Raw genomic sequence first — 14,183 nt, 5'->3', positions numbered from 1 at the left:
AAAAGGCAGTCGTTGCCTTCAGGAAGTTCCCAATCTAATGTTTAGAAGTTGAGGAACCAATGAAGACACAGTCAGGTCAGGTAAGTGGGCCAGATTCACAGCTGGTTAAAAAAAAAAAGGTGCCCCCCTTCACACACACACACACACACACACACACACACACACACACACACACACACTTTCTCTCTCTCTCTTTCCTCCTTTCAGCTCAGTTGCTACAGGTGAAAGAAAGCATACAGCCCTTAAAGGAAGATAATGCAGGTTTTTAGAAAAGGATATGACATGGGCCTCTCATGCCCAGAAGCATTGTAAACAGGATACTCTTCCAAGAATCCTGTCCTTATACCTGAAATAATGGCATTTACTCAGATTTATTGCCCACTTTATGGAGCACATTTTTTTTTTCCTAATACAGATTTATCGAGGATCACAAGATGAAGAATAGTTTTGTTGGTTTCGTCAAAGAATCACAGAGCTGGAAAAGGCCTACAGAGCTTAGCTAATTCCATCCCTGACCTCCAGCTGTCCAGAAATAAATGAGGGGTTTCAGAACAAAGTTACCTATTTAAAAAAAAAAACCCTAATTCACATCCGCAGCCTGTTTTGTGGTTCATAAGTATAACATAATCATCAGTCACAGTTCTCTAGAACTTTGAGCCTTAAAAGCATTTACTCAGAGCTGCTCTGGAGTTTGGGCTGCAGCCTAGCAGATTCTTACAGCTTTTGAGGGCTGTTGGGACCAGACCTGCTTTAGACTTACTTTCAAAATAGGGGTCTCATAGAACTCCTACATCCATGTGGCCCCTGCTAATTCACAGGCTTGCTTCTTTCTTTTACTCGGACAGCCCCTTCTACTGCAGAGAGGCTTGACAAACACCTCTGCATATTGTAATTGCAAATAGAAATGGCACAGAATTTGGAGTCAGGGATCCTAGTTCAAATCCCACATTTCCCCACTCCAGGTCATTATCCTGAGAGAGATGATTATTTCTCTCTTATACTAATAATCAATTATTGGGACAACCCAGTTTTTTCCTTCCTATTTCCTCATTCAAAGTCCAGTCTCTCAAGGAGATTACTAACCTTGCCCAAAAATCTATCCCACCTAGACTATTTTATCTAAGTGGAATTATTACCCCACCCAACTAGACCTTACTTGGAGCATCTAACCTAGGTGGAATTCTTAATCCACAGTCATTCACTGACTAGGTAAAGGATAGATGCTTTGGTGTGGATCACCTGGAGGTGGGAGAGTCTCTCTTTGTCCATGAGTGACATAATCAAAGTCACAACTCCCAGCCCCTCATTAGAACAGACCCACTTTTCATTATAACATGCATTCTCTCGTGAATTTTTTGCTAGTCAGAGCTGCATGCCACCCATCAGGAACAGCCACTCTTGCAAGGCTATACAAGTATTAAGAGGTCTCCATGAAAGGTCTTTTGGTCCACAAGAAGAAGCCAAATGGCCACCTTTTTATTAATTATAAAATGATTAACCAGAAAATTATGTTTCGTGAACTTTCCATTCATCACACTCCACTCAGCAGTCAGACTGGTCTTCCTAAAGCACAGTACTGACCATGTGTCACACACACACACACACACACACACACACTCAGTAACCTCCAGTGGCTCCCTTGTTTCCTCTGGGATCAAATAGAAAATCCTGTATTTGGCTTTCAAAGGCCAAGACTCTTACATCTAACTCCCTTCCACTGCAATGCAGTGACATTAGCCTCCTTACCATTCTTCACCCAAGACACTCCATTCTCCAGACTCCAGGCGTTTTCACTCTCAGTCCCCCCGTTCCTGGAATTCTCTCCCTCCTCCTTCCTGGCTTCCCTAGATTTTTTCAGGTCCCATCAAAAACCCCACCTTCCACAAGAAGCCCCCTTAATGCTACAGCCTTCCCTCTATGATTATCTTCTCTATATACATAAATATATATACATATATATATACATATATATATTTTCACACATATTACATATATATCATATATAATACTATGTATTGTGCTATGGCTTCATAAATATCATCTCATTTAATAATTTGATCAAGGACATCTCTTCCCCAGAAGATTCAGACATCTGATAGAATATAGGACACTTTGTTTCTGAGCCTTTAATCATCCCCCTGTGCTGCCTTTTGATAATTATTTCTATTCAGTTTCTTAGGAACATAGGATCATAGACCTAGAAAAGAATATATGCACGTACATACACACCACAAACACACACACATATACATATACATATATGTATATGTATATATATAAACTACATACAAACATATATATGATCGATTAGGCACAACCAATAGATATATGCAAACAACTATGCACAAAAAAAGATATAGATCGCTAGATTGCTTGATCAATCGATGGAGATGGATGAATGGATAAGCAGATAGGTAGACCTTGTTTCCTTTGTCTCCTCAACCCTTAGCACAATACCAGGCATGTACTAAGTGCTTAAGGAATGTTAGCTGACTAACCAGTTGGCTGACTAGTCCTCCAAGTCTCAATGTCCTGGGTTTTTTTTCTTTTTCTTTGAATTTTGTCCCTTGGAAAAGTTGTCTATTGTTGCAACAATTCTCAGATCTTTGTGAGTGGCTCAGGGATCTCTACTACTTTGACCTCTCTCTAAGCTTATTCCTTATTGACATGCAGGTGATTCATAAATGCTGGTTAATTTGATTTGACTTGACTTGACCAAGGATGAAGTCATGTAATTTCTGTAGGCTTCAGATCCTCATCCGTAAAATAGAGTGATTGGACAAAATAGCCTCGAAGGTACCCTCCAGCTCTAGGTGTCTGATCCTAAGAAACTGAATGAAAATTATTATCAAAAGGCAACCGGGGAGGGGGGGATTGTTAAGAGCTCTGTGCTTTGTTCTATAAGATAACTGAATCCTCTGGAAGAGGGATTCCTTTGATCAAATTATCAAATAAAATGACATCTGTAAATCACTTAGCAGGGTGCCTAGCACGTAGTAGGCACTTAATAAATACTTGCTGCCTTTCTCTTTCTCTTCTCCCTAAGATTTAGTTTCATCATTATTAAGATAAACGAGGCTAAATCTCAAATTGATTCAGTCAATCTCATGTTTGGTATGTCTTTACAGCCCGATCCTATTCCGAGTAGCTCCCACTTAAGTGGCGCTTTAAACATTTACAATTGAGGGGCAGCTAGGTGGTGCAGTGGATAGAGCACCAGCCCTAGGGTCAGGAGGACCTGAGTTCAAAGCTGGCCTCAGACACGCTTACTAGTTGTGTGACCCTGGGCAAATCACTTAACCCCAAATGCCTAAAAAAAAATTACTATTGTTCTATAAGGTTAACCCAGTGTTATGTCCATTTTGCAGATGAAGAAATTGAGATTCAAAGAATTGATTTTAACTTGTCCCCCCCAACCCTAAGTCCTGTGCTATTTCCACTAGAATAGAACTAGATGAAAAAAGGGTAATCTGTCAGGTATAAAGCAACTGAAAAAAACAGATCAAGTTTGGGCAGAAGCTTCCTCAAGTTGATATCTGGTACTTTATTTCAGTAATCCTTTACTTTCACTAAGAAAATAACATTTGCTAGCATTTTTATAGCATTTTGAAGCTCTCAGAGTATCTTAGAAATATTATCTTATCTTAGATGCCCTGTGAGGTAGGTACTGTTATTATCCCCATTTTACAGATGAGGAAAATAAGGCTGCCCAGGATCATACTGATCATACGTCTAAAGGCAGCATTTGAAATCTTCAGCCTCTTGTTAATTTTTTTATTTTGAAAATAATCTAAGAAATCTATGTTCAAATGTATTTCCATTTCCCCATTTTTTCACTGTTTCACCCAGCTCTCCCTTTCCTCTTCTTCACTATTAGAGTATAAGACCCTTGAGGACAGATATTCCAGCTGTGGCTTCCTTGGTCACAGCAGGAATCATTAGTGAGTTCACTGAGCTGTATCCATGTTGGTGAATGTCTTGTCTGCTTTATAGCCAGTGGTTTTCTGAATGCCTCTTTTTTTTTCCACAAGGCCATAAAAAATTCATTATTTGTTGTTTCTCATGTTCTCAACACTTATTCTCCCTCGGAGTCAATAATCCACTTCTACTAAAAATTGTCCAGAACGCCAAGATTAGAGTTGCTTAATCTAAAGTGCGGTGAGAGCAGTGGTGGAGTTTATAAATCTCAATTCAAAATGAAACAAAGTCTATGGAGGCTGGCCAAACCATCACTTCCTAATCTCAAGTTCAAATGTGCCCTATTCCTTTTTTGAAAAAGGGAAGAAAATTACCCTGGTTGGGAAAATGATTTCTATTCAGTTTCTTAGGAACATAGGTTTACAGACCTAGAAAGCGGAGGGATAGTGGACAGCACTGGTCCCAAACAAGATAGCAGTGGAGTTATCTGCACCTTCAGAAGGGAAGATAAAATGAAAATCAGAACAAAGCCTTCCCTTTAACCTTGTAAATCCTGACCTGGCTTTTCCTGGTCACGTCTCCCACATTAGCTTGACAATTAATATCGCTCATTCTTCATACACAGTAATCTTACTGTTCCCTCCCTTTCTATGTGTGTGTATGTCTTTTATTTCCAATTTGATTTCTTGTAGTTTCCTCTGTGGCAGGAAATGTCTCATATATTCCTTTCTGTTCTCCTCTCCCAAGCTCTGAGCACAATGCCAAGTAAACAGCAGGTGCTTAATAAATGTGTGCTGAGTGAATGACATCATCCTCCCAAGACCTAATCCCTTACTAAAAAAGAAGAAAAGAAATCACCATTGTAGTATCTACCTCATTCCTTCCAGTGGGCTTACTAGACCATAGACATTGAAAGACTTTCACAACAGTGGGACAGTAGAAACAGCCTTGACTCTGGAATCAGACAACTAGGGTTCAAATCTCATCTCTGACACTAGTACACACATGACCTTAGACAAGTCATTCAATCTCCTTGGGTCTCAGCTTCCTTATCTATAAATTGAGAGGTTTGGAGAGACAATCTCTGAGGTCCCTTCCAGTTTATGATAAATGATCCTGCTTGACATTTGATCTGGTTCTTCAGTGTCATATTTTGGGAGGGCTAAAAGTGGGAGGACACAGGTGGTTGGTCAATAAGCAGTTGACCTATATTCAAGGTCCTTAGAACTAGTCTATGTAACAGCAATACGTTATAATTCTGGAACATAATTTTTGAAACAACATAGAGGAATAGTCAAAAGGCTATTGAATTTGAAGCCTAGGGAACTTTTTGAGTTTGAAATTTAGCACTGCTGTTTACTATCTCTGAGGTCTTGGGTAAGTAAACTGAGGTGATTGGAAAGATGACCTCTCAAATCTCTTCAAACAATAAATCCACATTTTAAAAATTCAATTACTCAACTCTATGCCAGTAAAGCCATCTAGGCAGCTAGATGATGCAGTGGATAGAGTATAGACTTTGGGTCAGGAAGACATGAGTTCAAATCCTACCTCAGACACTCACTGGCTGTGTGACCTGAGCCAGGCCACTTAACATCTCTCTTCCTCAGTTTCCTCATCTGTAAAATGGGGAGAATAATAGCACCTACATCACAGGGTTGCCATGAGAGTTAAATTATATAACACATGTAAGAGTTTTCAAAACTTTAAAATGCTATATAAACACTAGGTATTATTAACACTTTAGAATGAAGAAATTAGCAGAAATGATATGTTTTTGAACATCTAATTAATGCTGATCACTTAAGAATAAAATTCCCCTAACACTGATGGGGGAGAATACAGAAGAACAAGGGATTTCACCCTCATTTACCTCATATTATTTAGATCCAGGTTCCCACAGCTGTGGTTTTACCAGGTGTTTCTAAAACAGAAGAGAAAAGTATTCACTAAAGAAACAGAACTGACAGGACACTTTTCTTCCCCTCAGCTTTACTAGCTATCTCCATAAAATGAGCTCAGCATCAGTGCATGAAAATTATTTTTAAATGATTGGTTTTATGGGACCAGTAATGTGGACATGCTGTTCTTGAAGGTTAATATTATTTTCCACTCCATCTATCTCATTGTTAAAAAGGGGCTGGTTGCTGGTGCTGGGGCAGTAGGCTGAGAACTCACTAGTCACTCAGCCATCTGCACCTGGATCTGTTTCAGTTATCCCTTGGTCTGAAGACGAAGAACAGAGGATGTGTATTTAGGCTATCTGCTTTCACTCAGTTTAAATAACAAGTTGGAAAAGATACTGGAGAAAGAGTTGGCATTTTTAGTTTTCTGGGCAGCCCATAAGAAAAGTTTGTAAGGGTCCACCAAAAGTCATATACCTGAAAGAACCAGGATGGCAATTGTCATTTGTAAAAATGTTTCTCCATCCCCTTACCAAGAGAGGACTTTGATTAGATGTGTTGGTCACACGTGCCAATCTGAGTAATTGGAAGCAAGGAATCACAATCCTCAGGGTAGCCATGTTTCCCAAATGAAAGTTTATTCACTATGGCCATCGCTGCAAGATGTTGAGTGTTACAAGATGAAGATGAGGAAACTGAGGCAAACAGGGTTAAGTGACTTGCCCAGGTTCACACAGCTAGTAAGTGTCTGAGGCCAGATTTGAACTTATGAAAATGGGTCTTCCTGACTCCAGGCTCAGTGCTCTATCCACTGTGCCACCTAGCTGGCCCAACAACAGCCATGTTTTCCAAACAAGTTTAGTCATCATGGCAGTCGCTGAAAGATGTTAGATGTTACGAGTATAAAGGAGGTTTTGTTTAGAAGTTTTACTAAGCAATCTGATAATAGAGTTTGCCTAAACAGCTCAACCATAGAGTGTGGAGGGAGTTTCCTGAATGTCCTGTTAATATAATCCAGTGTAAGCCATTGTTAATAGCAGGGCAGATGGATCTTCTTCAAAGTGATGAAATTTTAAAGTGTTGGCCATTGGAAGAAGGCAGTTGATGAGCTGCTTGGAGTTGGGATCATTTCATTCTTTGTATGTACCTAGCACAGTGCCTGACTCATCCTAGGCACTTAATAAATACTTGGCAATTGATTAAATTGACTGACAAATAGTGATATTCATCCTAAAATCTATCTTACAAAAATAAATCAATAGTAATGTATTAATTAATGATTTCTTATATTCAGTTCTGGGCACCACGTTTTAGGAAGAACATTGACAGGTTGGAGCATATTCAGAGGAGAGCGTATAGGTTGTTGAAGAACCCTGAGGTCATTTCTTATGAAGGAACTAGGAACATTTAGCCTGGAGAAGACTAATGGGAGCAGGGGAAGGGGGGGGGGGTGTTGAGCCAGATACAATCTCTTGTCTTCAAGTTTCTGAAGAACAATCCAGTGAAAGAGAGATTAGACTGAATCCACTTGACCTCAGAAGGAAGAAATGGATGCAATAGGTGGAAATAGCAAAGAAGCAAATGTAGGCTTAATACATTCTTTAAGAGCCAGAGATCTTCCATAGTATAATGGACAGCCTCAGAGTGATGGTGGCTTCTCTCTCATTGGAAATCTTCTAGTAAGGGCTAAATGACTATTGGTCCATTATGTTGTATACAAGATTCTTTTGGGGGACCAAGTTGGGTTTGATGGCCATCAAAGTCCCTTCCAATTCTGAAATTCTGTTGACTCTAAAATACGAGTGAATAACCCAGCTCATTAAGTCTTCACTGAGAAAGTGGCATTTCAGAAACCCTCTGAAGAGGGGCAGCTGGGTGGCGCAATGCATAGAGCACCAGCCCTGAAGTCAGGAGGACCTGAGTTCAAATCTGACCTCAGAGCAAATACTTGACACTTACTAGCTGTGTGACCTTGGGCAAGTCACTTAACCCCAACTGCCTAAAAAAAAAATCAAAGAGAAACCCTCTGAAAGACAAGAGATTCTTTCATGACTGTTGCACACCCTCTCATCTGTCTGCCCCTCCTTCAACTCCAAGTCATGAGGAGCAAAGGAGTACTGGCAAGTGACAGAAGGAAGTGTGGTTACAAGAAACAGGTCACATGAAGAGGTCACAAGACTAATCAATAAAAAAGTGTTACGATAAATCTCCACCACTAGAAACTTGAACTTCAGGGTTAAAAGGTCAGAGAGACTGAAGAGGAAGTGAGAAAGCAAGATGGTGAATGAATTAGAGAACTTTTTTCTCTGTGTCTGGTCTGCCTTTGCCCTCACTTTCCCAGGCCTGTGTAATAAGTGAGCCACAAAGAGGAGTGAATGCAGGTCATTTCCAGTCATAGGAGGTCAATTGGAAAAGCAATGCCTTCAGCAGTGCAGTCAGATCTTGAGTTCCATGCCTCAGGCAGTGAGGGAGGCTAAGTCTCAAGCTCTTCAGCCTTCGTGTAAAGGCTGGCCCAGCTGGAAGCATGAGTTAAATACCAAGATGGCACTATGCAGCACTGTCCGCACTCCCTTGCAGGATTGTAAGAGTGGCTATGAAGAATGAGCCCAATAATCTTCACACATTGAAATTTCATCATGTTTCATTGTATTGACCAAAGTAGATGATCCCTGGCTGGAGATTGGGAAATATTTTTGTTATATGTAGTATCTTCAATGCAATGAGATTCCATCATATAGAAACATACAATATTTTGACAATAAACCATTGGGTAATTTTTCTGTATTCAGATAATACTCTCCTTGAATAAAAATAGTTTCTGTTGTTCAATATCATCTGCAAACAGAGGCATCTGAAAGATCACATCATCCTTAGGAATCCCTTTTCCATTTTAACTCTGTACTGGATTTCCTCTATGACAGTGTCAAGCACCTCAGGAGGACATACCTCACCATGTTGCATGCTTTGCTTGATATTCAATATCAGTGGATTATTGACTTTATTTCTCTTGTTGTATCTTTCAAAGCATCTTATATTCAATCCAGTTCAACAATCATTTACTATGCTTTTATATGCTAGTGATTTTGCTAAATGCTTGAGATATAAAGTTTAAAAAAATGAAATAGTTCCTGCCCTCAAGTAGCTGACACTCAACTATTGGAAATAGCTGACATCTCTAGAGCACTTTATGCTGTGCATAGTACTTTATTTACATTATTTCATTTGAATTTCATGACAGCCTTGTGAGTGAAGTACAGTTATTATCTCTCTTTTACAGATGAGAAGACTGAATCTACAAGGTTAAGTGTGATTTTGTCATGTGTTTGGAAGGCACTTTGCTGGAGGAAAGACTTCAGGCAATATCTTGCTCAACCAAATTTTTATTTTATTTTATTTTTTTAGGCAATTGGGGTTAAGTGACTTGCCCAAGGTCACACAGCTAGTAAATGTCAAGTGTTTGGTTTGAGGCCAGATTTGAACTCAGGTCCTCCTGACTCCAGGGCCGGTGCTCTATCCACTGCGCCACCTAACTGCCCCTATTTATTTTATTTTATTTTATGTTTTTTTATCAACCAAATTTTTTAAAAATTGTGGTTAGTAAACAATAAACACTGTGATTCTCTACATCTCTTAGTGTAAAGATATTGCCAGGATGAGATAACAGATTACTGCGAAGATGGTGTGTGAAGTAGCATACAATTTGAAAAAGCCTAATTGTTCCCTTCTCAAATCTCCAAGTATACCCTTAATGACTATACAAGTTATTTTCACTAATTTCTTTTTGATAAATGCATAAATAGGCATATAGCTCAATTGCTATCAAACAGTTTGGTGGCAATTTTTTGTAATAATGAGGTCTGAGATCCTTTGCAAGCTACAAAATATTCTAAAACCATAATTATGCATGTATAACCTATATCTGATCGCTTGCTGTCTCAGGGAGGGATAAGGGGAAGGAAGGAGAGAGGGATAGAATTTGGAACTCAAAATTTTAAATAAAAATGTTTTAAAATTGGAGGGGGGGAATATTGTAAGACTTCTGAAATGAGATCTAGTATCACTCAAAGATGTGACCTAACTATCCACACAAGAAAATCCAAGTGGATGAAAAATGTCCATAGTCCAGATTATGATCCATTAAAATACTCGGAGAACATATCCATCAGTACATATACCTTGGATAGGTACTGAAATTGGATAATGATCCGAGCTGGGAGCTGAACAGGTGGAAGAGAGCAAACTGGGTAGTCTTTAGGAAATTACATTGTGTTTTTGATGACTCCTAAGGTTCCTCTCAAAATAAAGGACCATCTTTTTTTTATAAAAATATTTATCCTGTGATATTATCTGACTATAAGTCATGAATATTACAGTATCTGAAGAATGAATGTTGACTGTCACTCAAAGCACAATGGTGGATATGGGCAGGCAATGATACATTATCCATGAAAAATTGTACCAGAATAGTTATAGGATGGATGCAAATCACTGGGAAAATGATGAGCCAATCACACAGCAAAAGCAAAAGATAGTCTATCGATGCCCATGTGCTCCATTGATATCCAGTGATGTTAAGAAGACTCCTAGAACTTTAAGAGTTTATGGGAGAAACTGGATCAGGGTCCCACAAGATGGGCAGGCATAGATAGGGACTGATTTGCAGGGAAAAAATTAGCCAGATGAATGAGATCACAGGTTTGTTGGGCTCATCATTGTGCCTGGCACATAGTAGACACTTACCGACGACACTGGGGAAAGGCTTCTTGGAGAAGGTAGGATTTTACCTAGAATGGGAAAGAAGCCAAGAAAGTCAGGAGATAGAAATGAAGAGGGAGGGAATTCAATGTATTCAAACCTAACATCTCAAAATTTGATATATCCCAACAGTTATTGTAGGCACAACTTGCTATTAAAAATCATATCCATCTATTACAGGGTTTTATAGGTTTATGCTGACGAGATTTCATTTATTTGCTGGTGGTTTTTTTTTTTAAACAGGAATCAAAACTTTTTTATTTTTTATCTTTTTTTATTTTAGACAAATACTAAAACTTAAATCCATGGTGTTTTTTAAACGAGATAAAAGAAGTAGTCTTTGAACATAGCCAAGGCCAGATTATAATATGGAAACATATTGTTCTATAATATATGTTAGGTATGCTGAGTGTGGGAGAGTGAGTTTTTTGTTGTAGTCGTTTGTGTTATAAGAACATTATTTCGCAGTTCTACATCTTTTCCACTAGAGGACAGCATTACACTGTCTATTATTCAATTAACTCGCCACTAAAAAGCCCTACTGTTCTCATTGATTTTTCACTAGAAATTATTAGGGGAAATGTTTGCAATTAGATAAGGGTTGTTCTGAAGGATACTGTGAGGGTTTTAATGAACATTCCAGACTGATTCATTTTAATTCACCAAAACAATTTAGTAATTTCTGGAAAATTATGAACAAGCCTAATTACTTTTTGAAAGAAAACTCTCACATCACTGCTTTAGATGCAATCGTTCTCTAAGTACCCTATCCATACTTTATTAAATTAACTTAATTAAAATTTTATTCATTGCTTTACGGGACCAGCAAGCAATTTCCAAATCAAGATTTAATGAAACCAGAGTCTATGTTAATGAAAGGTGCTGGGCTCTTGGACCCAGAGAACATGTGCTCTATGGGAACATAGGTGGAGTTTCTTAGAAGAATACTGTGAGTTCTGTAGTCTCACCCGTTGAGGTTTAAAGTCTCATTTTTCATGCTCATGGATTAGATCAAACGGTACAGTCATCTATGTCTTAGCTACACAGGGTAGCAGCTAACTACCTTAGCCTAGACCAGAATACACTAACTTCTCATGGGCCTGCTAAGGGGACAGGCATTCTTTCACTATATTAAAGGAATACAAACTATATCAACCAGAGTAACAGCCTGCTATACTAGAGAGAAAGAGCTGGAAAAGAGTGAGAAGAGATGAGGTTCAAATCCTACCTCAGATGTTTTACTAGTCATGAGACTGGGGGACAAGTCACTTAATACCACTCAGTCTCAGTTTGCTCTTTTGTGAAATTTTACCTCCTTTTCAAACAATAAGCTTTGAACTGTATAAATACAATATACACAAACATAAAATTTATACATAAATGTAATTAATCATATAATTTTTTTAAATAGAGCTGTAAATTTTCACAACTGGCTAGGAAGAAAAATCTTAGCTGAACAGAGGACAGAAGGGATCACAAAAGATAAAATGGATTGTTTTGATTACCCAAAATTCAGAAACTTTTGTACCACCAAAATTAATGCAGCTATAATTAAAAGGGAAGTGATTAATTGGAGAAAAAAAACCTTCCCAACACATCTGACAGAAGTAGGATATCCAAGATGGCTAATTTACACAAATACATAAGAAGAGATGTTAGTAAAGAGATATGTGATCAAGGAATAGAAATCATTAGTTCTCAAATGTAGAGAAGCATGCCTCAACAGTCATATTTTTTGAAATTCAGAATATTAATAGCAGAAAGACAAATTAAAATCATTCTGAGATCCCACCCCCCCATTTATCAGATTGGCAGAGATGGAAAAAAGGAGGATGACATGTTGTTGGAAGGATATGGGAGGATACGCACACTAATACACTGTTGTTATAGCCATTAAGTGGTTCAACCATTCCACAAAGCAATTTGAAATTAAGCCCTACCCAGAAAATCACTAAATTGTACATGCCTTGCAACCTAATAATAGTTTTATTATTATTAGGCATCAACCCCAAGGAGTTCAAGAACATATGGAAAATGCCTGTCTGTTCCTATATGTAGCAGCCCATTTTCTTAGAGCAAATAACTAAGACAATATGTTTATAAAGTGCTCCCCAAACTCTCAAGTGGTACCCAAAGATCAGATATGAAATTTGAACTTAGACCTTCACAGGCCAGGGTGACTTCATGAAATGAGATTAAAACAACAAAAATTCCCAAGTAATCCTTAGAATTAAAACTCATTTCAAGAGGCAACACAGTACAATTGAAAAAGACCCATCCTTGGAGTTAAGAAGACCTGAGTTCCAAGCCCACCTCTGGCACAGATTCTCTGTTATGAGCATGGGCAAGTCAATTTACCTTGGCAATTAACACTAGCAACTCTCAAAGTCTCAAAGTTGCTGTAACGCATCGGTTAAGGGAATGTCCACTCAAGGATTTCCCCCATCGGTGAAGTCACAACTCCAGATGTTTCCCCACCCTACCCCTCTCCCCTAGGTGTCATCAAGGTATCCCAGGGTCTCTATATCTCAGTGCTGAAAGGCAGGGTGCCAGTCTCTCCCCTGCCCACTGTGGAACAGCATGTCCTCTCTACACTTCACTTGAATTCATCTTCCAAAGTTGACTTGAGTGTGCACTGTGTTCTGCACACCTCAGATGCCATGAGGGTCATGATGACAATCCCAATGACAATATCTCACATTCAAATAGTTCTTTTAGTCTTACAAAGCACTTTCCTCACAATGACCCTATAAGGTAGTATTAGTATCCCCATTTTACAGATAAAGAAACTGAGACCCAGAGGAGATACATGTTCTACCCAAGAACTCATAGCTAGCAAGTATGGGAACTACTCATTTTCTTGCTGACCCTTTTTAAGGATGCTTATGATGTAAATAGGCCCTGGGAATCCCAAGATCATCATGATGGAACTTAGAAGGGATCTCAGAGATTATCTACTCCGAGACGGCTCATGATACAGAGAAGAAAATTGAAACTCTGAGAATAAGTGACCGGTCCAGGGTCACTCAGGTTGTGGGCCCAATATCCAAACCCAGCTGCCCGGACTCCATCTACCCAAGGCTGCTTACATTGAACCCCTTGGAAATGCCTCTTAAAAGTTGGATCTATGATATACACAAGGAATCACAAAACAACTGTTTTGCAAAACTGTTGCCTCATCAGTCAATGAAAATAGCAGGAAAAGAAACCTGCTTATCCTACATAGACCTTACATGGATATCTCCTTCTGACCACCTCTTGGTGGCCAGATTTTAATAGCTTTTTATTTCTGGAACTCTTCCATTAACTACCTTGGTCATGCCTTGCATTCAATTCGATCGGCATTTACTAAGAGCTTACTATTTGCATGACACTGTATGAAACATGGACAACTGCAAAGAGTACTTAGACTAAAACTGACCACTAGAGCTTTCTGCAAGAATGCCTGACCACCCTCAGACTGGAACACATTCTCCTGGGGTCCTTCCTTGGGTTTCATGTATTTCTTAGATTTATCTGACTGCTGGCATCTGGAAATTTTACCTGGTTCTTTGGCTTTGGCTAAGAGGATCTATCCTGGATCTTGTAGGTTTGTTTTTCTCAATA

The sequence above is a fragment of the Phascolarctos cinereus genome, unplaced genomic scaffold (genome assembly GCF_003287225.1).
Source record: "Phascolarctos cinereus isolate Bilbo 61053 unplaced genomic scaffold, phaCin_HiC Scaffold_7;HRSCAF=346, whole genome shotgun sequence".
NCBI lineage: Eukaryota > Metazoa > Chordata > Mammalia > Diprotodontia > Phascolarctidae > Phascolarctos > Phascolarctos cinereus.
This window is presented reverse-complemented; position numbering follows the sequence as displayed.